The 18,648-nt window shown below is 42.9% G+C and overlaps 1 long non-coding RNA gene across 2 annotated transcripts in view; it reads left to right on the top strand.

Moving 5' to 3' along the window:
• LOC307203534 overlaps window positions 1–18,648 on the top strand; it is a 49,428-nt gene that overhangs the window by 2,607 nt on the left and 28,173 nt on the right. Inside the window, exon 2 of one of the 2 annotated variants that reach the window (XR_013833255.1) lies at window positions 11,034–11,267. This is a non-coding gene — a long non-coding RNA (uncharacterized lncRNA). Of the gene's footprint in view, window positions 1–11,033; window positions 12,289–18,648 lie in introns of those variants that run through there. The other variant, XR_013833256.1, reaches the window with a different exon arrangement.

An 18,648-nucleotide genomic window follows, 5' to 3' on the forward strand; every position in this document is an offset into this window, starting at 1 on the left:
AAGATCAGAGAAACGGAATAAACTGCTGTGTGAATGCAGCCTTGTTGACCTCTCCCAACTGGAAAGAGAGTATATGTATAGCCAAAGGGAAGATTCTGTTTTCCTTACCTTTAAATCTTCTTGAACTTTTTGAGCAAAAGAAGAAATGATGGTGCTGGTAGGGCTATGCTCCCCTTATTGGACTTGAGGCCACAGCAAATGGCCAACCTCACCACCCTCTGTAGCCTTCTTTCAGGGAGTGGTGGAAATATTTTTGCAATGCATTGAACACGGTAATTGTAAACATGCTGGAAAACGCTCTTCCTATTTTCCTGCAGCTGCCTCTGATTCAAACTGGTGACCTTAGCAAAGTAGCAACACGTGTTTATTGAAGAAGAAAAAAAAAGAAGGAAAGAAAGGGAGGGAGGGAGGGAGAGAACAGAGGGATCATCTATCGCTGGGATGAAAGACAGAGACAAAATCTCCAATCTGTAATGCAGATTTATTAACAGTCATTCACTGGTTTTCACTGAAATACTCTTCACATAACCTTGACTTTATTAAGTAGTCCTTAAGGTGCATTTTGAAGACAGATAATGAGTTTGGGGAATAGGCTTATCTACATCAAGCTAATCTTTAACAGCTTGGAAAGGAACTTGGAGGAACTTCTTCCACTTCTCGCGGAATCACAGTCATTTTTTTTTAACAAAAAAAATCAAGTGTGTTTAAAAAACCCAAAAAACCTGTCATCTTTAATAGGAAGAGTTTATTGAGCACAACTCTGTTTTTATAGGTCCATACACTGGGGGAGGGGGGAAGAATTAGGAGGAAAAGATGGATGGATATTGGATTTGCAATAGTGTTAGATATTCCAGCAGTAACAGAAAAATGTGGGTAAATACTGACACATGAGCAGTAAGGCACCATACAACCCACAATGTGCAATTCCAAACACTGCAGTTGGCAAAGTATATTTTGAACTCCTGGTAATATATTGTAGGATAACAATATTTTCCCCCAGCGTTATTAGCAAAGTCACCTTCTTGCATTCCAAATCAGTGGAGAAGGGCTATTTCATTTCATTCTATTCCATCTAGCAACTAACAAAATGAATTCCACAAAGGACAAATGTAAGGTTCTGTACTTAGGCAGGACTAATCAGATAAACAAAGGTAGGATGGGGAACACCTGGTTTGACAGCAGTACATGTGAAAAGGATCCAGAGGTCTTAGCAGACCACAAGCTTAACATGAGTTGACACATATGCATCAAAAAAAGAACATGCATTTAAACCAACTAAGACACATGGGAGCCATGTGGAATGATGTTTTTTAAAACCAGCAACTGTAGAAATAATTTTTTATTTGATTATATTACTAATGTAATTACCTGGACGTAGTTGGGCCTGTTGGGGGGGGGGGAGAAACTGTATTTGATTGCTTGTATTTGATTATATGTTGTTCTTATATTCAACTAATAAAATATTCAAACCACCACCACCACCATGAGTTGACAGTGTTATGCAACAGCAAAAACCGAATAACAAATTAACTAACACAATTCCAGACAGCATCAAGAGAAGTATAATGTCCAGAACGGGACACAAGTTAAGAAGGATATTGACACGCTGGAACATATGCAGAGGAGGACAACCAAGATGATTGAAGGTCTGGAAACCAAGCCTTATGTGGAATGGTTGAAAGAGTTGGGTATGTGTATCCTGGAGAAGAGAAGACTGAGAAGTGATATGATAGCCATCTTCAAATTTCTGAAGGGTTGTCATATGAAAGATGGAGCAAGCTCATTTTCTGTTTCTCCAAAGGAGAGGACCCAAACAATGGATTCAAATTATAAAAAAGGAAATTCTGACTAAATATTAGTAAGAATTTTCTGATGGCAAGAGCTGTTTGACAGTGGGATAGACTACCTTGGGATGTAGTGGATTTTCCTTCATTGGAGGCTTTTAAGCAGAACTCAGATGGCCATCTGTTGGGGATTATTTAGCTATGATTTCTGATTGCAAGGGGTGGAATAAATGACCTTTGGGATCACTTCCAAATCTGCAATTCCACAGTTCTACTAGGTATTTTAGGAAGCTGTTTGTCTCTTCTATGCATCTGGAGACCTTTGAAGATGTCCTCACCCAATTTGTTGTGATGTTTCCTGAGATCGGGGAGGAGGTATTGGATACCTTTGGGCACTATTTAGAATTAGGATGGCAGACTGAACCTATCAAACCTGCACCAATGTTAATCAGATTTTGTATGCTGGTTCCTGTGATCAAGGAGCAGCGTTTGGATACAATCTGATTCAAAATGGTGGACTGAATTATTCAAAACTGCGTGCATTTAGACACCTCTTACAATATCACAACTATTTTTTGTGTAATTGTTCCTGAGATCAAGGAATAGGTTTTCTTCTGTGTTTGGTTACCAGTGGACACCATTTTGAATCAAGATGGCAGATTGCACCTTTCTAAACTGCACTGCTCCCCCCCCCCCGAATTCCTGATCAGCATTGTTTACAAGGCTGCTAGTAGTTAATTTATAAGCAAAACAGAGCCTTTCCTTCATTTAAAATAGGGGGGGATGCTTAGCAATAGTTTTGGGGGTGAGAAAAGTCTCTGCATGGAATATTAGCAGTAAAGATGGGCAAAGCTGTTAATTTCATCCCGTTTCAGTCTTGCTGGCACTCTGTCATAGATTGTTCAATCTCCTTGCACTCATATATACATACATACATACATACATACATACATAAATGCATATGTATTGCATACTTTTCAATGTTTTTCAATGCATTTGCCAGCAAAGTACGCCTGTTGTGTTTGTTGTTCACAGAAAGTATACATTTTATGTGCGTTTTTTTGCACATGAAGAGTACATTGAAAAATTCAGAGGAGTGCACAGTCTGACTGGGATTTGCATTCAGGAGTGTGAAATTGGGTTGGCCTGTCCTAGTTAGAAGGAATGAGACAGATGAATAGATCGATGGATAGATGGGCAGATCAAAACAATTCCTTTGCTAGGAAAAAAAGCCTGTGTAAAACCCAGTACATTTTTGCAAATTCCAGGCTAGTTGGCTTTTGAACAGATGTGTCATTTGAAGGCAAAGCCTCATTTGGTCTGGTGAGCTTGCCCTGGTTTTGAATCCCAGCTGCTGGCGTACAAAACCATAAATTGGCTCGGGCTTGCTTGAACGACTCCTGAACTTTTCAGGGAACCTTTTGATGAACCTGCTCTGGATTTTGGGTTGGGGGGGGGGAGGCGTGCTCAGAAGGCAATCATGAAAGCTAACACCAGGTGAGGTTCACTCAGAGCCAAACGTTTTCATGAGCTATGGGTTGGGAAAGGAAGGAGGGGGGCATCTTTCTAATTAGAAAGCAGAGTCTAAAGCTAAGAGACATTAACAAGCCCTGGCTACTGTCTGACCAGCAGTAAATCCCAGAATTGATTTAGTTCTAAGTTTCTAAAAAGTTTAGTGCACAAGTGCATAGTAGCTTGCTCTTTTTTTGAGACACAGAGAGAGGGCAGGACAACTTCTTAAAAGCTCAAGGGGAGCAGGGGAAAGGAAGCTCTTGTAAGCAGACCCTCAGAAATGCCATTTTGATTTAACCTTATTGTCCTAGAAAGGAAGGATTGCATCTGCAAACATACCTTTCTTTGCTGCTTTTGTCAATAGCAAAGTTGTTTTGCTAATGGTTATCTGCTAACAAGTCCTTGACCTGCTTGTAAACACTTTTTTTTTTTTTTGCCGGAAAACCTCAGGCCGTGGCCTCGGGCCTTTGCGTCAACAACAAGAGATAAAGTGACCACAACTTAACCTGCTCTGGCCTGGAGTGCCCTCTGCTGCCCCTTGACCAAGTGACTTTCTAATCTGTGTCCTTCTGAAAGGAATGGGGAGCTTATAAGGGTGGGCCAGAGACTGGGAAAGATGCATTAGCTAGGAGGAAATCAATTTCCTTCACCATCTTTCCCATCCTCTTTCAGTGGGAAGCACTTAATTGAAAGTGGTGGGTGATTAAATACCCAAGAGTAGGATGGGGTGTCTATGTTTTGGAGAAAACACTTCCCAAACACCTTGTTCTTTCATTCACTCCCACTATATATGAGAACTGCACATGGTGGGATCCACCCAAAAGTATAATTTCTGCAACCAGAATATTGAAGATTCTGCAATCAGAACGAATACAGGGGACTTTTGGAGGAGGAGAATTGGGAGAGGAAAATGAAATGACAATCAAGGCCAGCCCTACCATGAGGCATTGGGTTTCAAAAGCAAATTGAGAGGGGCAGAAGAACGCTTATCCACTTCCACTATCTATTGTTGCCTCCTGCCACCCTACCATTTCCATTCTACCTTTGGAGGCAAACTGACACTCATCTCTGGAATCTCAGCAACAGGGAACTGGCACTTCAAATTCCCCAAATTAAACATCTTTTGAAGTTAAAGGATTCGGTAAATTCATGGAGGATGTGGCTTATCAGTGGCCACTAAACCTGATGGATATGTTCTACGTCCACTGTATAATGAGTGAAAACAATGGAGGACTTCTGAGAAGGAATGGGGAGATGAAATGGTGGTCAAAGCCTTGATCAAAGGGATGGAGCGATTCCCCTAAGAGGAACAGTTGCAGCATTTTGGGGACTTTGTAGTTTAAGGAAAAGGCAAGTAAGAGGGGGCATGATCATCTAAATTTATGCATGGCATGGAGAAAGTGGACTGAGAAAAGCTTTTCTCCCTCTCTCACAACACTAGATCTCATGGATGTCCAATAGAGCAGAACGTTAAAAGATTCAGGACATATAAAAATGAACTTCTTCATGCACTACATAGTCATTCTGTGGAGCACTCCTGCAGGAGGCAGTGATGGCCCCCAAATTTAAAAGGCTATAAGAAAAGATTAGACAAATTCATAGAGAACAAGTCTGTAAATTGCTGCTAGCTACAATGGAGGCTATGTTCTGCCTCCACAGTCAGAGCAGTGTGCTTCTGAATGCCAGTTGCTAGGAACTGTAGAGCAGGGAGAATGCTCTTATGTTCAGATCTTGCTTTACAGCCTTCTCACTGACATCTGGTCAGCCACTGTGAGAACAGGATGCTGGACTAGATGGGTCATTGGTTTGACCCAGCATGCTCTTCTTATGTTCCTTGATGGGAAAAAGCTTCCTTGCTTTGTAGTTGAGGACCTGCTCTGCATGCAGAAGGCCCAAAGTTTAATCCCCAAGTAGAACTGGGCAAGATTCCTGTCTGAGCCCCCGGAGAACTGCTGCCATCTGGGGTTGTCAGTGCTGAGCTAGATGGGTTGACTTTGTCTAAGACAGCTTCCTCTGTTCCTACCATGGAATGAGCCCTTAGGAGCTATATCTTCCATGTGTTGAATTGTGGAGTGATGGTGGCATCAGATGAAATTTCTGTGCATTTTCTCTATCATGGTAAGGTTGGAAGCATAAGCAGAAAATGTGGAGCACCCCAGAGCTTTCCTTGCTAGCAACAAATAAGGAACATTCCACAGGGACTGTAACTGGATTCTCTAAGCATATTCAGGTATTGGAGTATATTTCACTGTTATATTCATATTGTCAATAATGGGACCTTTCTGCGGGAAATGAGGACTCTTTCTGTAAACATAATAATATTTGGAAGAGGGGAAAAAAGCACAGCAAATGTTGGACCACCAAAAAAGAAAAAGAAAAAATTAAATTGCTGGAGTATTCCCTGGTCAGCAAAACGTATGCAGGGAATGCTTAGTTTCATTCAGTTTGCTGAATCAGTAGTTTTGCGATTATTTTTTTTTTTAAGCAGTGACTTTTCAGATTCATGAGGGTACAGAAGGCAATCTTCATATTTATAAGGACAAGCTGTCAACTTGTTTTCCATAATTTATAAACTCCTTAAAACAAAACAAAAAAAAGGGCTTCACTTTCCTACTGTTGGAATGATGGAAATGACCTGTAAATGCAACAGGGGAGACTTAGGGCAGGACCCAGCCAGATTTAAGGACTTCAAAGACTCTTTAATGTCACTGGAAGGGTTAAGCATGTGCTGAAATCCCTCCTGCTGAGATCAGCTTAAAAGTGCATTGCCATGACAGTATCATGCCTCTGCTTTCAATGATGATGATGATGAGCCTGCTTTTCTGAAACCGCTTAGAGCAGCTAACATTACAAAACACAATAATCAAAGAATTACAGTTTAAGAGTTTGAACTTAATAAAAGCATAGTGTAGCAACAACAGAGAGTGTCTTTTCGGGTTGTTGGCCTGTGAACATAAGCCCTGCTGGATCGGAACAATTGTCCATTTCGCTCAACATCTTGTTCTCACAGTGGCCAACCAGAAACCTATGGGAACTCCACAAGCAAAAACTGAGCACAACAGCACTCTGATAGAATCACTGAATTATAGAGTTGCAAGGGTCATCTAGTCCAACCCCCTGCCATGCAGAAATCACAGGTGAAGAATCTCTGACAGACCTCTGTTTAAAGCTTTCCAGTGAAGGAGAAACCATCACCTTCCCAGGCAGTCCACTTTATCAAAGGCCTTACTGAAATCTGGATATGCTACATCCATAGCATCCCCCTGAGCCACCAAGCTTGTAACATTATATATAAAAAAGGGAAATAAATAAGATTACTCTGGCATGACTTTTTTTTTGAGGAACCCATGCTGGCTCTTAGTAATCACAGCATCCTTTTCTAAGTGATCATGCATTAGTTTAATTATGTGTTCTAGGACCTTTCCTGATATTGACCTAAACTGACCAGACGGTATTTGCCTGTGTCCTCTTCTCCCCGCTTTATGAAGCTGGGGACAACATTTGCCCACCTTCAGCCTGCAGGGACCTCACCTGTTCTCCAAGGCTTCTCAAAGATTACAGACAGCTTTCTCAAAGATTATTATCCCCCACTGCAATCCCCAACATCCTGCCTCTGACGGCGCTGTCCTGATAGGGACGAAATCCTGATGGAAAAGGTAAAGGAAGCTAAAATGGCTACAGTTTGCATGTTTGTCTTTGGTCAGGAATAGCAATCAGCCAAGCAAATATGGTATTCATATTGCTGTTGTTTTTAAATCTGCGATTGAATGATATTACATTGTTTTTGTCTTACTTGATCCAAGTTAAATAGTGGGCAGCAAGACAAATTATGTAGTATTTGGTGGACTCTGTGGAATGGAAATGGCCCTGAATGTGATAAATACAGGTATGGACAGAAACAGTTGCCTTCTTGTACCCCTAGTTCTCAGTGAGGTCCACCTGGTGTGGACACTGACATCCTTTTGGCACCAGGTTAGGGTTTTCCTCTCCACCCAGGCATTTAATGGAATCTGAAAAGTCTTTAAACTTGATTGTAAGTTGATTAAAGACCTGCTCTGTGTTAAGTTTGCACCACCAGAGCACACCTGGAATGCTTTCCAATACTGCAAGTGTTGAAAGAGGACTGGGAAGTCCTAGGTTTAAAACCTCATCCATTCCTGAAGCTCATTGTGTGACTTTAGGCTGAGAGATGGTGACTGGCCTATTCTGCCTCACAGACTGGGAGACAGAGCAGGGATAGAACTACCTATGCAGACTTCAGTTCCTGGGAGAATATGTAGGCTGGCAGAGAATAAAAAAAGTGGATCAAATTAGCAATATTGGTAAAACTTGCAGCTACCTGACTTGTAATAGAAATCTAGCCTGTTCATAATCCCCACCTGTATTTCAAGCCTTGAGTCTGAGTCACCAACACTGTAATATGTTCATAAATAAAAACAAGATTGCAAGTGAATTTCTAATTTCCCCTTTTCTGGCACCCGCTCATGCTCAGATATTCTTCACCTTAACCCTGTAAGAGTTGCTCCATGTTAACCTAGTCTAGAGGTGGGCAGTTGTCTTGGCCTGCATGCAGCAATGCTTGTGGGGGGGGGGCACATAAAAGTGGGTGTGGCCAGTGCTGGCAGTGGGCTGGGTTATTAACACACACATTCAAGTCACTCATTTGACTCCTAACATTTCCTGCCACGGAGACAGGAACCTTGGCTGCATTGGGAATGTTATATTCAGTGGATTATGTTGAAACTTACTACAAGCCGAGTTAACATACCCTCCAACATTTCTTCGATGAAAAGAAGGACGTCCCATTCCATAATGATAATTTTACTATTTATACTCCACACATCTTACTGGGTTGCCCCAGCCACTCTGGCCAGCTTCCAGCAAATATAAAAACATAATAAAACACTAAACAGTAAAAAACCTTCCCTATACAGGATTGCCTTCAGACGGCTCGGGGGTCGGATAACTCCATACCCTCCAACATTTCTCCAATGAAAATAGGGACATCCTAAGGAAAAGTGGGACATTCCGGGATCAAATTAGAGACCGGAATGGCTTCTCTAAATCAGGGATGTCCCTGAAGAAATAGGGACACTTGGAGGGTCTGGAGTGAATGGTTAACAAATTTTATTTCTGAAGAGGCCTGGGAGTCTGCATAAAGTAGTCACCAAGTGATCCTGCCAGGCCACATCTCTGAGTCAGCTCTCCATACCTGTTTGTTTTAAAGGGGACATTTGCCAAATAGTTAATTCATAATGCATACATTACATCCCCGCCTGTTTCAATGCAGTGAAAATTGCTGTTCCTGCATTGCTCTGGTTAGCCGCATTTTGCTTCCAAACTGGAAGGAACTCAGCGACCAAAGATCGCTATTAGAGGGGATGGTAGTTGCGTGGCGATTCCCAACCCCTCCCACAGATGGAATAAATAAAGACACAGGACACCAGAATTTAGGTTAATGGGCGAAAAATGGCCACAACCTTATTGATTAGGCATTGGCCCTATCAGACTAACCGGTATAACCAGGAAGGGTTAAGCACCAACAGGGGGAGCCCCCGAGATGCACATCCCTAGGCGCTCCCCGAGGGGTTACCGCTCGGGAGCGCACTTTAGGCCCTAGCCTCCATAGGTTTCAGATGAGGCGACGCCCCCCCCCCGGAGTCCTTTAATGAACTACCCTTCAACATTTGGGGGAGGTGATGGTGTTCCTCCCCCCATCTCATTTGCATAATAATACCCCTGCCAATGCCTAACCACCCAAACCAAAGATGTTGTGACGTTTTGCTACGAGGTAGGTGAAAAAACCAAGTGGCTTCCAAAATATAGCCAATTAGCCAAATGGAAAAACTCCTACCAGGCCCCTTGCGGCGACCAGCCGAAGCCCATAGCAAAGTCCAGATGAGAACCTAAAGGGCGGGAGGGTGGGAAACTGCAGCTGCTGAAAGAAAAGAAAGGGGCAAGCATGGGCTGCCCCGACCTTAAATGCCCCTTACAAGTACTGCCTCCACCGCCAGCTGATTGGCTGGCGCGGTGAATGATGAATCTTAATGACCCCGGGATTCCCTAAGTCCCGCAGGGCTGCAGCCAGTCCCGCGAGGGTGTGAATGGGGCGTGAGCCCGCAACCCCCCTCCATATGTCGGGAGTGGCTTTCTATTACATTTCTGTAATTTGCAACATGCAACATTCAGAACTGGGATGATTATGATGAACTGCTAAAAATACTCTACATAAATATACCAATCCATCCCCATAGTTAAAATTATCTCAAGTCTCCTATTTTTCTTTGTCTACTTTTCTTTCATTGGCACATGCTTTCCTGCACACACACCCCAAACAAACATCCACTATGATTAAGTCAATTCCTTTGGGATAGTAACAGAAATATAGAATGAAGTGGCATTTTGAATATCACGTAAAATGTATTTTTAAACTCTCCTCAAGCACAGCAGAGAGTTAGAAGTGCATTTTTTTTTTATCTAAGGACATGTGCTAAGCAGGGACACAACTATTCAGCTAAAGTTAAAGTAATTTTAAGTAGCCTTGATTGAAAGGGGAGAGAATTAAGCACATGCTTAGCTCTCGTTAAATCAGACCAAAAAGGGTTTAACCTTGGGGTGATCATGTTCTATATTTTCCATGTTCTTTTGAGTTTGGCTAGCGCTTCATCATTTGTAATCGTAACAATATTAGTATAAATAATGATACAGCAAGAGAAATAAAGATTTGGATGATACTAATAGAATAATTAGGAATGACCATTTAAGACTCTTAATTTTTGCTCTTTAGCCCAGATTGCTGTAACTAAGGAGAATGGGCCACTTTTCCTTTGCGTGTTCAGACCCAGACCTCCCCCCTAAATAAAACACATTTGACTCAAATTTTAGTTTTGGTTTTTGGGAGAATTTAGGCCACAACTTTATTGATTACGGAAAAGTGAGTGGTTGCATAGGCTCTGGTTTGACTAGCTCCCTGCACCCTTGCAGGTAGCGCTGACACAGGACACCAGCATAGGTCAGCCAAGGGTGAACACCTGAGGTAGGTGAAAAGCCCAGGAACAGACTCTGTTCACTCCCGAGATGCTCCCCTGGACTCAGGCATGGGCACAACCCCCTCTTGGGGGCTGACCAAACCAAGTTGAGCCCCTGGATTCCTTTAACGGAATACCCCTCACATAGGGATGGCGAGACCGTTCTCCCGCCCCTGTCACCTGAACCAGTGTCTATCTGCAACCTTACAAGTTGTGACGATTTGCTACATGGCAGGTGAAACCCAAATGGCAACAGCCAATCAGCCAAGTGGGGAAAATTCTTGCCGTGCCCCTGTCCCAACAACAGATGACACATGATGGCATAGCAAGGTCAATCGCAAAATGCCCTAAAAGTAGGAAGAGGTGGGCGGGTGTTCCGATGCACGAGTCAAAAGGGGAAGCTCTGGGTCATGTGCATAGGTCCCTTGGTCCACTTAGACTGCACCCCATTGGCCAGATTAAACCCAGCAATGAGGGACCTACCAATCATGTGTTGTGGCTGTCCAATATACCCACCCACAATCAGGAGGTCAGTCTCCAGGTCTCACCGCAACACGTGCCCTCTTTTAGGGAGGACACGGTTTCTCTCCCCCCCCCCCCGAATCTTTAAGTACTAAGGCCATCATGCATGGGGACTTGGCATGCTAAAGAGCATATTTTCACCCACACCAAACCCCTAGCTTTACCTCTCTTTGTTGAACTCTTACAGGTCCTGACTACAGAGCTGTGTGGATTTGAGGGCACAGAATGGCAAACTGGGCTCATCAGCATGCTGCACCATCTGACAGGAGAACCCACCTCCATCTGGGTGACAAAATGCACATTTCCTGGTTGGGACAGAGGGCCATGATGTGGGACAGCTTCATGCCCTTGGTGACATTTTAGACTGCATCTTCGGGACCTCAAGGTGTGCTTGTCATACAACTCGAGGACAATGAGTTTGGTAAGAGGAAATGAATTCACCTCTGTCCAACAGCTGTTGCCAAATTGAATTCTTTGCTTTCAAAGTACCTTCAAATGTTAATTTTCTGGTTGGAGCTCCTTGAGAGGCAACTGTGGAAGAAGGGCCACAGACAGACCCTGCCCAGATAAATTGGCCTTGGGGAAAAGTTAACAAGGTGATCTGGTGGAATGTGCAGACACATGACAGTTAGGTGATTCAACACCCAAAGATTATACGCAAAGATGGAACTGTGCAGGCCAGACTGAGTATATTCATCAGTGACTAGCAACAGTCACAACAGGTGACTGTGGAACAACAGGTGGACATTCATAATGGCTTGATGGAATGCTTACAGGTATAATGGGTCTGGGGGCAAGTTGACATGGGCTCACCAATGCAAGGGGAGGAAGAGGCATTGGGTTGGGTCTTTACAGGGAAACAGGTGGGGTAGGGCCCCTCCTGACCCATTCCATGGGTAATCCCCATAAGGAATCTCAGAGGGCAGCACTTCCTATCCAGATGCCCAGCTCAGGGGCTGAAGGATCATAGCAGCCCCTACCAGTGATCAATTAGGGATCCTCAGTTGCAGCTTTTGCTATAAGGGGACCAACCCCAAAACCTGGTCCACCCCAACTGTTTGTGGGCTGTCTGTTATCCTTCTCTTGGTCCTGCCACCCTCTCAGGACACTTGGTAGCGATGCAGGAGAGAACCTTCTTGGCAGCTGCTCTCAGACTTTGGAACTCCCTTCATAGGGAAATTATACTGGCTCCTTCCTTCTTGTCCTTCCATCGAAAATACGAAGACTTTTTTGTTCCAACAGGCTTTTGGGAACTGACTGTTTTTACGGAAAGGGTTGGTGCTGTGATTTTTTTTATTGTATTTTTCTATTAATGATTAATCGTTTTTCAATTATTGCCTCCCCCCCCCCTATTTTTAGCTATTCCTATTTTGTATGTAAGCCGCCTTGAGTACCTGTCAGGGGGGAAAGGTTGAGGTTTAAATAAATATATAATAATAATATCTGATGTTTCCATTCTGGGCTTTAATGCTGTGAGAACGCTGTTGTGTCCTGTGCTGATAATGGTATGCTTCTTATCATGCCTTCACCATAAAACATGACAGCATGTATGAACATCAGATATTCAAACAGTAAAATGTGTAAAGCTATTTTTCTATAATTGGTCCCAGGGCAAGGGGTTGATCTCACATATAAAAGCCTCCTGATATACTCCTGGACAGCTTTTAATTAGGGGACCGAAAAAGAAATTGAACTTTGGAAACTGTGATGAGACCGTGCCTTTAAATAAAGAGAAGGGGGGGGGGAGAGGGAGAAGGAGAAAGAGGACATAATCATATTGACCTTGAACTCCAAAATACCCTGAAATCAACTGATTTTTACTCCTTAAGCTCCTTAACAAGCATGGGGATTAAAGATGAGCTGTGTAGAATGCTTCATATTAGATATAAATGATAGCGGACAATAGAAAATTTATCCAAGGTTCCTGCAGCAAGCATGCGGTGCAAATTCCATTTCCCCAAGATGCAGCGATATCGCATTGCAGTGTAACATGTAACCGCTGACAGCAATACGTCTGCATCAGTTTGCGAGAACTCAACTGAAACACAGCAAGTTTTTGTTTTTTAAAGCCTGCCATTTCTTAACATCATCAGTTCAGTTTAAATTAACAATGTAAAAGTATATCAAACATTTGAGACATAATTCATATTCAAGGACTACAGTAAACTACCAACATCCTGGAGCCCTCCAGCTGTTTTGGAACACAACTCCCACTGCCCCCAGTCCAAAACTGCTGGAGGACAGCGGGGTACCGACGGCTGGTGTAGTGACTTGGAGAAGGAACTGTCTTCCTCCTCATAAGAACAGAAGAAGAGCTCTGCTGTGCCAGGCCAATGGCCCATCTAGTCCAGCATCATGTTCTCACAGTGGCCACCCAGATGGACCTGGACCTGAGCACAGAAGCAGCTAGTGCTCAGAAGCATAGTGGCTTTTAATAGCCTTATTCTCCATGAATCTGTCCTCTCCCCTTTTACAAAGGATCCCACCAGCCTGCCCATTGGTGGTAATGGTGGCAAAGCAACTTTCTTTTTATACAAGTGGAAGATTGAGTTACATCAAACAATGTTGCCTCCTGAAGCAGCCATGTGAACACATTCTTTTCCCTGTGCCAAGTTACTTTAAATTCTTCTACCTGGATCTGCCCCGTCCCCCCCCCCGCTTCCTCGAGCACATAAAAGAAAGCTATCAAGTTGCTCGATCAATGTTAGTTTATTATTGCTTACCCAAGTGTTTAATAAACCCGTCCCTACCTTGGACGTAGCTTTAAATACTTCATTGACTGTAACAAAGCAGCTTTTCCCACTCAGACCAAAGTGGGCTGTATAAACTATAATTAAACACTCATTACCAGCTCTGCCGGTCAAATAACAGAAGGGAAGGTCCATTATGTGACTGGCGGAACCAGCATTTAAAAGGGGATTATTGTTGTCAGAAAAATCGCTCAAAAACAAACAAAGAAGGAGGGGAAATTAAATAGAGGGGTTTGCAACGGAGTAGGGTATGTTTTGCTCTGTTTGTGAGTCTGGAGTTTCTGCCTTTGTAGACAATTACAAAGGGAAAGAACAGAGACGATGGGAAGGAGAGATGGTGGGTGAGACACCTTGGCATTAAGTTGGTCTATTGGTTGTCAGCATCTAGAGGAGGCGTAAAGTTGGAGAGAGGCAGCTGTCACAAGAGCAAATAAGGGCCTAAGGGTTGTAAGAAGGCATTGTTTTCTGTTCCACCCTGCAAACTTTGTTGGCAGTACTGTTTCCATTCCACTGCAGTTCATTCGCTGCATAATTTATGTAGTTAATTACATCACCAACATTGTCATTACATCATCCCACCCCATTCGTTTTGGTGCAAAGGAAACACAACTCAAATCAGGGAGGGGAATGTAATCAGTTATGCACTGTTTGTGGGCTGAAAGCAACAACGATGGAAAATGCTGATCTTATTCGCTGGGTTGAGTTCCATTCCAGACGTGGTACGAATAAGCGAGCGTTGGCAAGTTCTGCTCCTATTTCCATTTTCAGCTAAATGCACCAACGTGGCTGATAAAGGACCGCCACAAACCAGACTAATAGGTTGAAGATATCCAGTTTCTGAGCATGGAAGTTATGTTAGTAATAATCGTGGCATATACACATTGCAGGTCCCATGCTCCATGTTTTATAGCAGTACTCTTCAACCAAGGGTCCCCAGATGTTGAACTACAACTCCCATGATCCTTGACCATTGGCTAAGCTGGCTGAGGATGGTGGGACTTTTGGTCCAGCTACATCAGGGGTCACAAGGTGGATGAACATTGTTTTACAGCCATTGTAACATCCTACAGGCACTCATACACACTTTATTACTTTATACTTTATTTTTCTCGGTGTATGTTGAGGTGATATTGCTTAGCTTTCTGAGGGGCTTTCTCAGTTCCAGAAGTATGGGCAGCCAGGGAAACTTAAGTGTGCAGGAGAAATGTTTGCTGGGACATCAGGGAATACACAAAACAGCCTTGGCAACTGTGTAACAGCAAGGTAAGCTCAAAACCCCATACTGACTGGAATTCTAAAGACAGTCTACAGAAAATCTGACATGCCCTGAATATGAGGAAGAAAAGTGAAAACCTTTTCTGAAGAGGAAGAAAAGTGGAGAGAATTTGGAGGATGGATTTCAGCACAACACTACCTAAATCTAAGAGCCCATCACCCTCAGCAAGGTCAGTGATGGTTCTGTCCACAAATGTCCACCGATAGCCCTACTACTTCAGATCACGCAACATGGTGGGCTTGCATTTTGCTGGAGACCAGCCTGCAAAAAGGACATATTTAACAGTTTATAACTGTCCCAATGACAGTGTGTTCTAATTTAAAACTCCTGTGTAATACTTGTTGGGAAGTTTTAATATCGAAAGGGCAGCCAAGGTCTTCCATGAGAAATTTCTCGACAGTGAAAGAAACTAATCCTTTTTAGTAATGTTTGGCTCTGGCACTGCAGGAGCTGATCTCTGATTTCATATTTTATATCCATGGTTTTTGTTAATGAAATTTTCTCCTTTAAAGGCTAACCAGGCAGATAGGAAAGGGGGTGGTGGAGGAAATTAGCAGATACTTTGCAGTGAATCTTTGAAGTGAAATTCAAGTAGCAAGCCCGAGGCACACAGTATGTAAAACCCAACTACCAAAGTTTTCAAGAGGGGGGTTTAATCTATTTTTTCCTTCTCAGGGGACTGGTGCTATATTAAATTCTTTGGTTTGGAGGAATCAGTCAACTTGGCATTAGGAATCAACTTAGCAATTTGCATCTTTTGAGAAAGGATTAGTGTATTCAGCTGCTTCCAGGGTGTGTCTGGCAGTTGGCACCAACAAAGCCTTCAGACCCCAGCCGCTTGCTCTGTTAGCCTGCACTGACATCAGGAAGGTGGGATCCTCTTTGGTACTGTTGCCTCAGGGGAAGAGAGACATTAATGTGCTAACACTGAGGGTAAGTTGTCAAACAACTAAGGATGTAGTTGCCTGCACAAATCTATTTTCTTTTATAGTACGAGGTGGCATATTGCATCACCCACTATTTTGAGGAGATTTAGATGTTTCTTCAGGGTATGACCTGTTTGCCCTGATCCGCATGCTTCTCCTACTTCTGGAAGAAACAGTTGCTCCTTCTCCAACTAAAGAAAACAATTGTACTACCTCAAGTCAATTGTCTCCTTCCTGGCCAATCCTCGTTCTCTCTGTTTTGATTTAGATGGGAGACATTTTATTTTTGCTGTGGTGACAATCTTTGGAGGAGAGGCCTTAGCTTGGTGATGGAGTATTTTCTTTCCATGCAGAACGTACCAGGTTAAATCTGCAGCTTCTCCAGGTGTGGCTAGGGTAGACCCTTGTCTGAAACTACCAGTCAGTGCGGACAATAGTGAGCTTGGTGGGCCAATAGTCTGAGTCAATTTAAGGCAGCTTCCTGAGTTCCTTTGAAGAGTCAGCCTAATAGGTACTTGTGTCCACAGGAAGTATGGTTAATTTGTCAGGAGCTTCTAAAACAATGCAAAACCATAGCTGTGTCCCAAGGCAACCTGGCTGGGTTTTGTCTCCCCACATATCTCTGTTTGCTGTCAGGAATGAAGCTCACAACAGGCTTGCAAGATGAGAGAAGATTTACATTTAACCTGAAGAACCACCACCTGCCTTTGACCAAAAGGGAGGCAGCAAGAAGATCAGTCTAAATATCCTCTGTGGATTTAATCTTTGCAAATTCCAGTATGATCTGACCTGATTTCATGTCCCTGACGAATGAGCAGATCACAATTCAGTCATTCACCAATTTTACTAAATGTTCCAACACAGTTCTGAAAAAGCCAATCAACATGTGTTTCAAAATGTGCATTTAGAGAGACTTGTAAAAGAGCTAGTTCTGCAGATTCAAGCAGTTGAGCAGGCACATATAAGATAAGGCAATCCTTCAAGTAAACTGAAGATAAGAAAAAATAACAATACTAAACAATATATATTGGGTTGTGTCCAAAGTGAGCACTACTCAGAGCAGATACATTGAAGTTAGTGGACCTTATTAACTTGGGTTAATCAGTTTTGGTATAACTCAGTTAAACTATCAGTTTAAGTATAACTTTTTTGAATACAACCATTGTTCCTAACATTTCTGGGTGCCAAATTAGATGTTGGAATCCATGTCTGGGTATCCTGATTCTTAACATTTGTTTTAACAGCATCTGTGGGGGCTTCTCAAGTTGGCAGAACCATAATGTTGCGAGGAAGGTGTTAATCTTTTGCATCATGCCATTTCACTACTATAAACTGCTCCTCTCCCCCCTGTAATTTGCTCCCTTGGGGAAAAAATGCATGTACCAGTGGGGCAAAAGGAGCTTATGTGGTGTTATGGTTAGAGTATTGAGCTAGGACATGGGAGACCAGGGTTCAATTCCCCATTCAGTCATGAAGCTCACTTGTTGACCTTGGGCCAGCCATGGACTTGCAGTTTAACTTACACAATTATTGTGGAGACTGACTGAAGAAGGGGAGAACCATGAAATAATATTTTGGAGGGATGTACATTTTTTAAAATAGCAGAATGGAGGAAGAGTTGATTAATTCCTCACCAACTGCCACCATCCCAACCCATTTCAGAAATCCCAAATTTGTTCTGAGAATACTTTGCATGTGATGGGAAATCTGTTCGGTGATCTCCGATGTCTTGTCTTGCTTGGCCCCTAGGCTTACAAACCAGCAGAGAAGTTATTGCAAGGTTGGGGTGAAAAGCACTTGATCTTCTGTTCTAATGGAGTAATGAAAAAACCCTCCCCACAATAATTGTGCCAGGAGCTTCATTCTGCTACATGTTTTGATAGACGGGGGGACCCTGGTGACAAGTGGATGGAAAACAGCAGGAGGGCTGGCATGTCCTAGCCTGGAGCATGATGGGAGAGAAGCAAGCAATTGGTACATGATTTTATCTTTAGAAGATACCACATCCGATACATGCAGATGTAGCACATATGCAATGGATAGAAGCATGTGATATGCTCTGCTTATAACATAAAGTACACATCACATCCATTCAAGCTTTCTTTCCATGAAATCGTGTGTGTGTGTGTGTGTGTGTGTGTGTGTGTGTCAAAAACACCTCTGAAATTTGTTTGCAGGAAGCACAGCCTAAGATCAGCAGGGTGTAGAAAGTGTAATGAGAAGTTCGATGCTTTCAGGGAAGTCAGTGGAATCAGGGAGATGGGGGGGGGGGGAATTCTGGCATGGCCAGGTAAGTTAGGACTCAGCCAAGAAAGGGTGTGGAAAGAGCCAGAGGCACTGAAATACTTTGGGAAAGAGCCATAAGGTTGAAAATGGAGAGAAAGAAAGTAAAGATTCCACCATAAGTGGACTGCTGGAGTATATTGGAGCTTAATTTGTACCCTTACACCATTTTCCTGAATCCCCCTCCCCAATATGCTATTTGCCCCACCTTTAAAAGAAATATACGGAAGATTTGGTCACAATTCACCCATCATCATTTTTAGTTTGGCTCTTGGACTGGTTTAGTCACACACATCCAAGGAATTATGAATAATATAGTCCTGTGAGGGAGGTTAGGTAGGGCCAGCATGTCTGATTTCAGTGGATGGACCAAATATATTTGGGGTGGGAAATATTTCTGTGTGTGTATGTAGGGATGAACAAATCTATCATGAACAAATGTAGAGATTGTTTCACTACATTTTTAATTTTTCCAGTTTTAAACTCCAAGACCCACATTTCAAAATTTGTGATTTTTTTTTTACAGTCCTCATGAAAATTCCACCAGCAATTTAGAGAAAAATTATC

This window comes from Podarcis cretensis, assembly GCF_951804945.1.
Source record: "Podarcis cretensis genome assembly, chromosome: 14".
In the NCBI taxonomy this organism is placed as follows: Eukaryota; Metazoa; Chordata; class Lepidosauria; order Squamata; family Lacertidae; genus Podarcis; species Podarcis cretensis.